The following is a 13,328-nucleotide window of genomic DNA, read 5'->3' as shown; positions in this document are numbered from 1 at the left end:
TTACAGTTTTGGCAGTCTCACGAATTTTCGCTTGGCAGTCTTCCATCAAAATCTCGTGAACTTCGTCCAACATTTCAGCAACTGTGACCTCAACTGAACATCTTGCGTGCCTGGTACCTCTCATACTCAAATTGAAACAACTGCATGGAAATTTTGTGAACCATGCCATTTGATGGAGCATAGTCCACGTAATACATTCTCAGTGTTTTTTCCCATTCCTTCCTTGTCTTACCATGTAAAACGAAATGCTTTATCAAAATACAAAACTAACTATTCTCCATTTTTGCAAACAACATGCAACGATGCTCTCAAAAATGCACTAAGACACAGGTACTGCTGAATTTCTGTGATTAGACACAGAATAGAGGACTTCAGTGCCAGTAAGAAATCTGCGATTTGAGTGTAATTTCTTCTGAGTCATGGACTTAGCAATTGCCCTCGTATTTAGCAGTTCCCAGGCGGGAAGTTCGGCCGCCAAGTGCAAGTCATATTGAGTGCGACACCACATTGGCCCACTTGCGCATTGACAGTGGGGATGAAATGATGATGAGGACAGCACAGCACCCAGTCCCTGAGGGGAGAAAATCCCCCCCCCCCCCCCCCCCCCCAGTCAGGAATCGAACCCAGGACCCCGTGCGTGGCATTCCAATGTGCTGACAATTCAGCTAATGGGGCGGACTATGAAAAGGATTGATTGTTACTGATCAAATACCAGAGGTGTTCAGTCTCCGACAGGCTGAAAGCTTACATGTTTAGTAGTCTTTAGTTGTACCTGTCTGTGACTCAGCACCTTTGCTATATGGGTCACCTTCATGGAGAGTAGCACTCTTACCTATTCTTGGTATTGTTGTTGTTACAATCTGGAGTCTCCTAGTTCCTCTAATGCAATTTGCAACAAAAAAGTTGTGGGAACAGATAAAATTTGTACACATGCAGAGATTGAAAAACATAGTGTACATTCTGTAGTAAATGTGTCTCATATATTTCTTATGGAATCATCTTCTGGCGCAGTGCATCTACAGCGTGTGTGGCTCATGATTTACTTTCTGGCAAAGGCTGCAATCTTTACTGATCAAAACGACCATAGACCTTTGGCTACACTACAGATCAGTCTGTTACCACCATTATATGGAGGGAGGGGGGGGGGGGGTAATATCATATTCTAGCCAAGAGTTGACATACTTTCAACTCCTTTCCATTTCAAAATCAACTTTTAAATAATATCAAGAGCTAAACCAACATAAGATCTACAAGTAGCATATTTCTCTCTCAATGTCACATTTACTGACACTTTATCACAACAAATCATGCCAGAACAAATGTTTTGGAGAGATTTTTAATGAAACACACTAGCTTCACTGCATGCTTAACACTCTCATGTTTACAATTCTAAACTTGAGACATTGTTCAATATGGGGCATTTATGAGTTTGTGAAGTGAAACAGTGACGTTTCTCTAACATCATGGATCTTTTGCTGTGTTTGGCTGACAGAAACAAACCAAGAAACCACCATGTTGATTTAAGTGTTTGCAAAGCTAGCATATGGTATTTGTTGTTTTTCATATCAGTACTTGTGTATTATGAAAATATGTAGTTCAAGTGATCTTGCATTAAAATTATTCCGAAATGCATGATTTTCAGTAAGGTTTGTTGTACTAAATAGTCAGATAATGCAATGTTTGTAGAAAAACACGTTACTACCCATTTTTAATCATTTCATTTAGTAAGCAAATAGGTAGTTACAGCAAAGGAAGTGCTTTTTATCACCTGTTAGTGCACATTTTGCTTACCTTAACGCATTTGTTTGTCCACAAAATCAGCTTGTCTCCCATGTTGCAAGGTGGTCTATGACCAATTCATTAAAATTTGGATGGTTCAGTAGTTCTTATTCAAGTTCATGTTCAAAATTTTTCCCTATTAAATTGCACACTGAATTCATGTTGTGCTGTTTTCAGATTTGTGGTACACAACAGTTATTTGCAAGAAAATAATACTCACTACAACTCAAGGTGCAATATATTTACAAAAAGGAACTTGCTAATATTAGTAGCAGAACATTTTTCGCAAGCTTATTTCCTCTGTTTATTCATGAATGTCTTGATATGTAGCGACATGTATTTAATCATATTCTAGTGGGCTCTACCGAGACATTTGCAGACTCGTAACTACAATGGACAGAATTGCCAATGTCAGAAAGGAAAAACTACAAAAGTATCAAAATATTAATACTATATGTTGATTAATGATGCATAAAGCATAATAGAGACATACAGAGAGAGGGATTTGATAGCGAAGCTTCAGCTGTTCTGTTCATCGCCTTTTGATGCAAGCAGCAGAACATAAAAATAATGTGGAAGTTGGTAGGACACCATTTGGCTATATGAACAAAGCCTTTGTTGGGTCCATAAGACTCATACACCATAGAAGCCACATCCTCAAGCTCTATTACAAGAGCTAACCATATTTTCAAGGCACAACCTTAAGACTAGCTATTGCTTGTTCAAAAATTGTCACTGGACATCAACAGTTCCAAAAGTGTTAACTGGTATTTGTGTGGGAAATATTCCAAATGCATCCTAATAATTTATATTCTGAAACACATTACTGAGAAATATATTTTAATATATATTTTGAGGTGGCTCCACCTCCAAGCCTTTAAGAACAAGCCACACCTGATCTAAATTAGATAAAGTGTTTATTCAGTGATAGTGATTAATGCAAATATTGAAGCCTTTTTAAAGATGTTGGAATTTTTTACACTCATTTTCCAATACATTTACTCTTCAATGTTTTTTGTTGCTGATAGTAAAAAATCAGTGTCAGAAGAAATGTGAAACACACAGTCACAATATAAAACACAAAAATAATTTTCATGGAGATTTCGCCTCCTGGTCCTGTACCCTGGATGCAAGATATTCAACAAGTTCCCATCCTAACATGTAGCAAGAATCTGAGAATACTCACCAAATCAAAAGATAATTAAAAACAAACTTCATTAATGTGTCTTTCTACAAACTATCAAAATATTGGATTGAAAATTTCTATTAGCTACATGGCAAGTAGCAATGTTTGTTACAAAGCTGTATGACAAGAAGTAACATACAGTAAATAGAACTCAATACATAAAGATAAATATATTTTCTTTGACATATGCTACTGCAGTTAAGTTAATATTACGGTAATAGGTAAACAGCAATAATAAAACAGCAATAATATAGTACAACTGATGAGGCACCAGTTCTTTTCAGTGCGGCAGATTTCTCATTAATTTACTCAACTAAATTAAGAGGTATAGCATAAGCATGAACAGCATTAAGCAGTACTGTGATAGTTTGTTGTTAATGCAGTATAGAGATTAAGTTTCTACAGTTTCCTAACCTGTTGTTAATGTATACATTGACTCGTTCCATATTCCTGAAGGTGTTTATTCTTGATGGAATCTATGGAACAAGTCAAATAAATAAATGAATCATGATGCTTAATTGCTAATATTCTGTGGAAAATAATAACATGTGGAAGAAAAGCACAGTGTAATAAATGAATGTTGTCATTGATGAATTCAAGAAGTATTTGCAACATACAGATATACACAACTCACCTTGGTGAATTAGTAGTATATGCTATTGTTTCTTCAGGTACCTAGGATGCAAAATAACCAGTAACTTTCATTGTAATCAATAAATATAAACAAGAGTAGCTACTGAAAAAGAAGTAGCAGTATTTTCTGCAGTAGATTGAATAAACAATCAAGGAAAATATCAGAAGTGTTTCATATGGCATTTTACCCTATATGGTGCCAAAATACAGATACTATAATGAAGAGATGAGAAATGCTTAGATGCTTTAGAGAAGCACATTTGAAGAGGAATGGAAGGTGTAAATGAAAATGACAAATACTCAAAACACTTAGTCCTAGATTACTAAACCCTTGTAAAAATTTATGATTGAAGTAGCATATAAAACAAAGGACATTTCATACTTAATTTGGTATGTAACATACCTTTGGAGATCTAATAATTATAATTAAGTAATGCATAACTTGTAAATTATGAATTCCTTTGAATAAAATGTGGAGTAGTAAACTTTACAATGGTTTAGTAGCACTATAACATTTTCCGCCCTTTAGCATTCTTGGGTTACGAGAGGGAAAAGAAACTGACCAGGATGCTGGATTAGAAAGTACTGCATAATAAATGATTCACTAGCAGGTATGAAGACTAGAAAGACGACACAAAGAAGAAGAAACTAGCTAATTGACAACATCGAGATAAATGTATTATACACAGCTACAAAAAGGATGATGGAAAAACCAGGATTGGATGATTTTTAACTTGCAATGATCCACCTGCCGTATGGGCAAAACTCACCACCACCACCACCACCACCACCACCATCAACAACAACAACAATGACAATAATTAACAATTAATACTGATGCCAGAAAGTTTTCTGATACACTGTATCTGATAAAGTGATCATCGATTATAGGCTACTGCTGATCATTGAAACTGCAACACCAGGATGGAGAACAAACAACAGAATTTTAGTTGGTGTGTAGTAGAAAGAATACATGGATAAATTTCTAGGTGATTTAGGGGTATAAATCAGTAGGGATACATATATATATATATATATATGGTGATAAACTTATTACATGGAGAGTGACACCCCTGACAGCAACGACGACTCTAACCTGGCTGGGCACTGAGTCGAAATGAGCATTTATGACAAACACAGATATGCCATTCCTTGGTGCTTCAACTCTGTGTCAGAGTTCATCAATTGTAGTGCCTGACGAGTGATGATGTTCCAGTCTCTTGGTGACCCATTACCAGATGGTTTCAATAGATGAGGTATATGGATGATATGCTGGCCCGGGCAACTGGCGCACATGTTGCCCTGACGTAACTCAATACAGTATTGAGGTACGTCAGGGCAGCATGTGCAACATGCGGGGAGTCTGTAAAATGAAAACCACTGAAGAGATTCTAATGCCTTTGCCTACAGAAGAAGTTGTGATCCCTATAAGAGTGCTGAGGTTTCAAACAAGCCAGTAGAGGGATATGAGCGCACACCCATGAGGTGACAGAGTGATCATGTGCCTGCATCGGATGTCAACTGCATTCAGTAGTGCTGAAAACAGAGAAATACATATTTCAAATGAAGACAGAAAAGGTATAACACATTTTCTAAGAGTGGAAGGTGTGTGGGGAATCGAAATTCATCAAAGAATGGTACATGTGTATGAAGAGTACTGCATGTCCATTGTAAGAGTCAAGGTGTGGCACGAACAATTCAAGGAAGGATGGGTCTCATTGACCGATGACGCATGACCTGGAATGTCATACCACATTACCAATACCATGTCCTGCAGGTAGATGCCCTCATCATTGAAGACCAGTGAGTTACAGTGGTAGCCATTCCATTGCTCCAGAGATGGAACTGAGAGTGGAATTGAAATGGGTATGCAATGCTCTTTGCACACTTGTGCCATTCATCAATGAATTTTCATACCTCACACTTCTGCTGTAAGGAAACACACTACACTCCTTTGCTCTTTTTTTAAAGCCCCAATTTCTCTGTTTTCAGCACTATTGAGTGAAGTGGATAGTCAACGCATACAAATGTTCACTTGGTCGCCATGTGGGTGTGCACCAGTGTCACTCTAGTAGCAAGTTTGGGGCCTCAGCACTCTTATGTGGACCACACCACCTTCTGCAGCCAGAGGCATTACAATCCCTTCAGCAGTTTTCACTCCTCCAGCTCATTTATTTTTGAATGTACCTTATACACGGGAAAAAGGAACAAAGTCTGTCTTCAAGTGTTTTTCCAGATGGTAAATGATATTGTTGAAAGATAACATGGAGACCTGTTAGGACAGGATGTAACACATCAGAAATGGAATGGTTGCTGTCCAAACTATTAACTATACAAAGTGAGGTGATCGTGTTGCGTACCAAATGGACCCACACCATCTCATCGGTTACTGGGCTAGTATGACAATGACGATGTTGTTGTGTCACTACTGCCAGAGTACCTCTCTCCTCTGCTGCACTAAGGGAAGCCCCACAACGATCACTGTGTTGATAGTCTGTGGTGCTCCAGGCTTCATTGCATCACCTTTGTGAACACTTTTCTTGCTGCAAACTAGCCCATTTCCTGACTCAAAATATGCGACATGGCTGTATGGATGAGTGAACATGTGGTCTGTTCTTTCAGGGGCTAGTTGTGTGGGGCTGATCAGATCCTGCACGGTGTTGAGCATGCCCTTCCTGAACTCGTCAATTCCATATTTGTATGACAGTCGTGGGATTCCAACCAGTGTAGGCTTTATACTTCCCAACCAGTGTAGACTTTATACTGAATATGTGGTTGAGTTAGCCCATCTTCTAACTATAATCTATCATAGATCCCTCGAACAAAACGTGTCCAGTTCTTGGAAAAAAGCACAGGTCACATCTACAAGAAGGGTAGTAGAAGTGATCCACAAAACTTCCGTCGAATATCCTTGATGTTAATTTGTTGTAGAATCTTACAACATATTCTGAGCTCAAATATAATGAGGTCTTTTGAACAGAATGACCTCTTCAATCCAACTGCCATGGATTCTGAAAATATCGATCATGTTAAATTCAACTCGCTCTTTTCTCACACGATATACTGAAAGCTTTGTATCAAGGTAATCAGTTAGATGCAGTATTTCTTGATTTCTGAAAAGCGTTTGACTCAGTACCACACCTACACTAATTGTCAAAAGCATGATCATATGGGGTACCAGATGAAATTTGTGACTGGATTGAGGCCTTTTTGGTAGGAAGGACGCGGCATGTTATCTTGGATGGAGAGTCATCATCAGATTTATAAGTAAATTCAAGTGTACCCCATGGAAATTTGTTGGGACCCTTTCCATTCATGTTGTATATCAGTGACCTTGTAAACAATATTAATAGTAACCTCAGACTTTTTGCAGATGATGCAGTTATCTATGATGAAATATTGTCTGAAAGAAATTTCATATATATTCAGTCAGATCTTGAAAAGATTTCAAAGTGGTGCAAAGATTGGCAACTTGCTTTAAATGTTCAGAAATGTAAAACTGTGCATTTCATAAAATGAAAAAAAATGTAGTGTCCTATGACTATAATATCAGTGAGTAACTATTGGAATCGTCCGCCCCCGCTAGCTGAGTGGTCAGCGCAACAGAATGTCAATCCTAAGGGATTCAATTCCCGGCTGGGTCGGAGATTTTCTCCTCTCAGGGACTGGGTGCTGTGTTGTGCTAATCATCATCATTTCGTCCCCATTGACGCGCAAGTTGATGAAGTGGCGTCAAATCGAAAGACTTGCACCTGGCAAATGGTCTACCCGACAGGACGCCCTAGTCACACGACATTTACATTTTACTATTGAATGGAAGGATCACACAGGCGCAGTTGTGGGTAAAGTATGTGGAAGACTTTGGTTTATTGGTAGAATACTGGGGAAGTGCAATTAATCTACAAAGGAGATTACTTACAAATCACTTGGGCGACAAGCTCTAGAATACTGCTCAAGTGTGTGGGGCCTGTATCACAGGGATATTGAATGTACCATATTTACTTGAATCTAAGCCGCACTCAAATAAAGCTGCACCTGAAAAATGAGACTCGAAATAAAGGAAAAAAATTTTCCCGAATCTAAGCCGGACCTGAAATTTGAGACTCAAATTTCAAGGCAAAAGTTATAGACCGCACCTCCAAATCGAAACAAAATTGGTCCATTGTAACATGAGAGACAATTTAGGTCAAATGGATGAAAATACAGATACAGTAGTTTGGTTCGAGTCGTACACTTAGCAGTTAAGGTAGCTATTGCTATGCGTCAGGCACTCCGTTTGTAATTATACGGGAACCCTTCCTTTTTCACGTGCTTCGTCTGGTTTCAATCGATTGCTTATTTTGCTTTGATCCGATAAGTGCTGTTCTCTTTGTTATAGGTGTTAACGTCACTCTAAGCTGAAAATGCATTACCGGTATGGTATTGTACTGTGTCATGCATTGTTTGTCGCATGCTGATAATGAGTGTTTATGACCTGTCGCCACTCCAGACATGGCTTACTTTTGTGCACACTACTGCCGCTTACAATAAAAAAGAGAGGAATTGTCTCATTAGCGAAACAATGGGAAGAGACTGGTATTTGTTTTTACTTACACTGCTGCTTTCTTTGATAATGGTCAACAAGAACCAAATAATAGACTGCATATGATAGAAGATGTTCTGAATGAGAGTTTAGCGAAAATTTTTCTCCATTTGAGAATCTTTGCAGACGCCTCTTTAGTGCATTACATTCTGCACAGAAATTAGAGCCATCTTAGACTTAAGAATCTAGTGAGTTGCTGTGCTTCATTTCTGACTGTCTCACTATTCAGCATAAGAATAATACGAATATAAACAGTTTCGTAGTTTATTAGGCAGACAGGATTTAAACGAGATAGCAGCAAACACAAAAGAATACGTGGCATAATGTTTACATTCGTATTATTCTTATGGTGAAGAGTATACTGCATGTGATTCACGATTCATAAAAGTTTCTATTAGCAACCATCTCTTGTCACAGGTAGGAAAAATTCAGAATGTAGAGTTGGCCATATTGACATACATCCCAAACAGTCTTGCCAGTCAGATTTTCGTAGTAGATTTTTAGTGACGACTTCAAATGCACAGTGTGTTGTTGTCTTCAGTCCGTAGACTGGTTTGATGCAGCTCTCCACGCTTTCCTATCCTGTGCAATGCAGAGTAGCAACACTTATAAACCAGCGAAAATAATTTAGAAATTAAATGCTGAAATTTAAAACAAAATTTTATTAGGTTCGTAATACATCTTATACGAAATGTTTAAAATATCAGTCATGATTCTGAATCACTATCACTCGATTCTTTGTTGCTTATTTCTTCATACAGAGCATCGTCTTCCGTACCATCTAGTGCATTGGATATCGAACGTTTTTTAAATGCTTGTTGCACAATCTGATTTGAAACACACTTCCATGCATCATAAATCCATTGGCACACTTGCGCGTTTTAAAGGTCCTGTTGGTGTCAGTTGTCTGTCGCTTTTTGAAAGCCAGTCTGTGTACATGCGGTTAAGATTGCGCTTAAATGGTTTATTCAAACAGACATCAAGTGGTTGCAGAATTGACATCATCCCGCCTCGAATTACTAGTCCGTTTTGCTTTCCTCTAATTTTTGTTTTACTACAGGTGTTGTATGGCCTGCGTACATATCTAATACCAACAGACTGCGTAAACCAACCATTGTGCTATGACGACGACTCCACACACGCCTAATCCGTTCCAGCACCACGTCCTCCGAAAACCACCCAGTTTCGTTTGCTCGTACAATTACAGTTTTTGGAAACACTTCCGATTTCGGTAAAGTCTTTCACTTGAAAACTATGAATGGGGGTAATTTATGCCCAAATGCTGTGCAAGCAACCATGATGGACATCCGCTGTTTTTCACCCCTGATGTAAGAACACTTATGTCTTTCTTTCCTTTGGCGTCAACCATATAATTTGACAGCATGTCAGAATATACAGGAGTTTGGTCAGCATTTCCTATCTGACCAGAAAGGTATTATTGCTTTTCTGTGCGCCGCCTAATTATGAGGCGCTGAAATTCCACAAGTTTTTCTTCATAATTTTTTGGCAGCTTCTGTGCAACTGAAGTTTGCCTCTGAAGTGAAAAAGCTCAGCGCTTCATAAACAAAACAACCCATCTGCGACTAGCCTTAATATTTTCGGTTTTTTGCTCTCTAGCAATTTCATGTGCCTTAATTTTTTAAATTTCTGCGTTCACAGACAGGAATTTCTGACACTGTTCTGTAACAAATTCATTTAAAATCACTTCTAGTGCACGATATCGGCCACACTTTGGATCATTAAATGCTTTCCTGCTACTTGAACATTCAAATAATTTGTCTCTCTGCAGTCGCCATCACCTGACGTTGCTCTCATCAATCCCGTATCGCGGACCTGCAGCACGATTAGAACTTTGTTCCGCAAAATAAATAACTCGCCTCCTGAATTTGGCACTATAATGAAAGCGCTTCATTATGGTTCACTAACACCAACAAGCACTTTACAAAATTCCAAGAAGCAACAGGTGCTCCTACGTGAAATCTTATTGAGCCCCAGCGTATCATCTCGTGCAACAATCCTAAAGCCTTTTGCATTGTTGGTATTTTTGTGTAAAGAAATTTATTTTTGTTGCTATGAATATTTGAAAGGCTGCTACATTTGAAGATGAACAATAGGGAATTTCTATTTACTTTGTTGGATAATGTATGAAAATGCAGTGGTCGACACTAAGGGCAGAGAAAAAAGCTCATCTTCTACTTTTTTTAAAAATTTTTTTTACTGATGCAGAGGTTTTGGCGCCAGTATTTATCTTTGTGCATGCAAAGCATGCCTGTGTAGTGGCTAAATGTATTCGAGGGCAGAAGTTAGTTGTGGCGGCACCTACCAACATTTTTCAGAACTTTCGCTTACTTTGCACTCGATTCTACGCCACAGGCTGTTTTCTGGAAAACACACACACACACACACACACACACACACACACACACACACACACACACACATATAAATATATATATATAACTGCAGCTTAGATTCAGGTAAATACGGTATACAGAGGACAGCCCAGATGGTCAAAGGTTTGTTTGATCCAGAGACACTGAAGAAACTGAACTGGAAGACTCTCGAAGATGTTGTTGTTGTTGTTGTTGTGGTCTTCAGTCCTGAGACTGGTTTGATGCAGCTCTCCATGCTACTCTATACTGTGCAAGCTTCTTCATCTCCCAGTACTTACTGCAACCTACATCCTTCTGAATCTGCTTAGCGTATTCATCTCTTGGTCTCCCTCTACGATTTTTACCCTCCACGCTGCCCTCCAATGCTAAATTTGATATCCCCTGATGCCTCAGAACACGTCCTACCAACCAATCCCTTCTTCTAGTCAAGTTGTGCCACAAACTCCTCTTCTCCCCAATTCTATTCAATACCTCCTCATTAATTATGTGATCTACCCATTTAATCTTCAGCATTCTTCTGTAGCCCCACATTTCAAAAGCTTCTATTCTCTAGTCGTAAACTATTCCGAGAAAGTCTATTAACAAAGTTTCAAGAACTGGTTGTAAATGATAACTCTAGGAGTATACTACAACCCCCTAAGAATCGCTTACATAGGGAGCATGAGGATAAGGTTAGAATAATTACTGCCTGCACAAAGGCACTCACTCTATCATTCTTCTCATGCTCTGTATGTGAATGGAATAGGATGAAATCCTAATAAATAGTACAATAGAATGTTCCCTCTGCCATGCACATCACGGTGGTTTGCAGTGTGTAGACGTACATGTATATGTAGATGCAAGCAGCACTATTGTAGAATGGTAAACCATAGTCTTGAAAAGTCACAATCCTGTTGCTGTCAAATTCTGACACACACTTGTTGACATTTCTTCTTCTTACATCTGATCTAACACTATCTTATCACAAACAAACCACACTCAAATGCAAATTCTGAATGAAAACTTCATGCAGAATCAATCCTTATGCAATGAGTGTACGTGTTACCCCTGCCTACTCTGTGTGGTTTAACTGGTAAATTGTTTTTATATCCTAGGATGTACATTTCATGCCATTTTGTTGTTTGTATCATGCTGCCTTCACGATGTTGCAATTTTAATGGCAAACATTGTAGCATTTCCATTTGTTCTCTCGTTCTGTTAACAGTTTATAGCTCTGAAGTGTGAAATTAATCCTGCAACAGCTTTCACAATGTGTTAGTGCTTTCTTTTGAGGCAAATATTTTCTTTATGTTACATCTGTTTCAGTGTATCTGGGTAAAAGACTTGGTGATAATCTCTGAAGCCTTTCATCAGTTATATTGCTCAAGTATAGTAAACTACCCAGCTGGCACTGGAGCAACGTATCACTTATTTCTTTTGTTACTAGGATAAATCTCTTGTGTACAATAATCTATCCCTGTGTTAGATAAACTGTGTATTGTTTTCATCCCTCTGTTGTGCAATTCAAACATCAATAACTTTAATTACTTATTTCCTGGTACCATTAATGTGGTAACAGATTAATGCTCATGTGTAGAAGATGGATGTACAGTGATAACTGCTCAGCTTTGTGATGACTGCCAGCTAATGGATAAGCTGGTGAAAAGTTGAAAAGCACTTACTGGGAAGTCAAACTTCCTGTTTCATAGCAAAAAATAGCTTTCAAAAGTTTAGAAGTTAATGTCTGCAAAGGAATATTTTCTTCCAACAGGTAGAGGGTGATATGAACTTTGACATCTTGAAAAGTTTTCAACTCCAATTTCAAGTAATTAGAGTGTTTACTGTAAAAGAAGTGTTAAAAATATACTGCTTTTTGTTGATAACTCAATGGTGCCCAGTCTTATGCTGCATAGGAAAAAGGAATGAAATCTACCTGCATGTAAGAAGTTTGGCTAAGACTCTTCCACCCAATATTGACTCACCACAATGGATCAATTGTTACCAGGACTGATACCAATAAGCCTGACAGTCATGAACACTGCATATTTAAGCCTAAAATTCATCATCTTTATATCCTCTTCAGGGGTGAAATGTCATTGGAACCGACACCAATCCGATCAGTGGCCCCTAAAATGTTGGATTTGATATTTGTGTTGTGAAATGTTATTAAATGCAATCAACTATATATACTTACTTAAGGTGGTGATAATATCATTCATTCTACTACTCAGCTATGTTTGATTCTATTATAAAGTGAAAGGGAAATGGTTTAGCTGTTACCAATTCTGGATTATTTAAAACTTTTGCAGCATATCAATGTGAATACTGCATTATAAATTTCACAAAAAAGTTTATTTACTTGAAGGCACGAGAAAAATGAAATCAAGTGCTAAGATTATAAGTGTGCCATTAAATGGTAAAACAGGAAAGACACTGCTGTGCATTAGCTTTCCACACAATACTACATAATTCAAATTATAAAAATACTTTCAGTGGTGTGAAAAGAAAGAATGTACTAAATATAACCATGTTGTGACACTGCTTCCATATTTTTGTAAAAAGTAAATGTTAACCTTTATAAAATCATTTAATCAAAACCATTCAAACACAGTAAAAGATTCAACTGACAATGCACAAACAGGAAGCAATACGTTAGACAAAGATAGAGAATACTCTACGTTCCTCTTCAATTTGCCACTGCTGCAACATTTAGAAAGCAGTGCACAATCATTTTGATGACTAATAATATGAAACTCAATTAGAATCTTAATGCAGC

This window comes from Schistocerca serialis, chromosome 6 (genome assembly GCF_023864345.2).
Source record: "Schistocerca serialis cubense isolate TAMUIC-IGC-003099 chromosome 6, iqSchSeri2.2, whole genome shotgun sequence".
NCBI classification, from domain to species: domain Eukaryota; kingdom Metazoa; phylum Arthropoda; class Insecta; order Orthoptera; family Acrididae; genus Schistocerca; species Schistocerca serialis.
The sequence above is the reverse complement of the archived record's forward strand: the minus strand, read 5'-3'. Positions refer to the sequence as shown.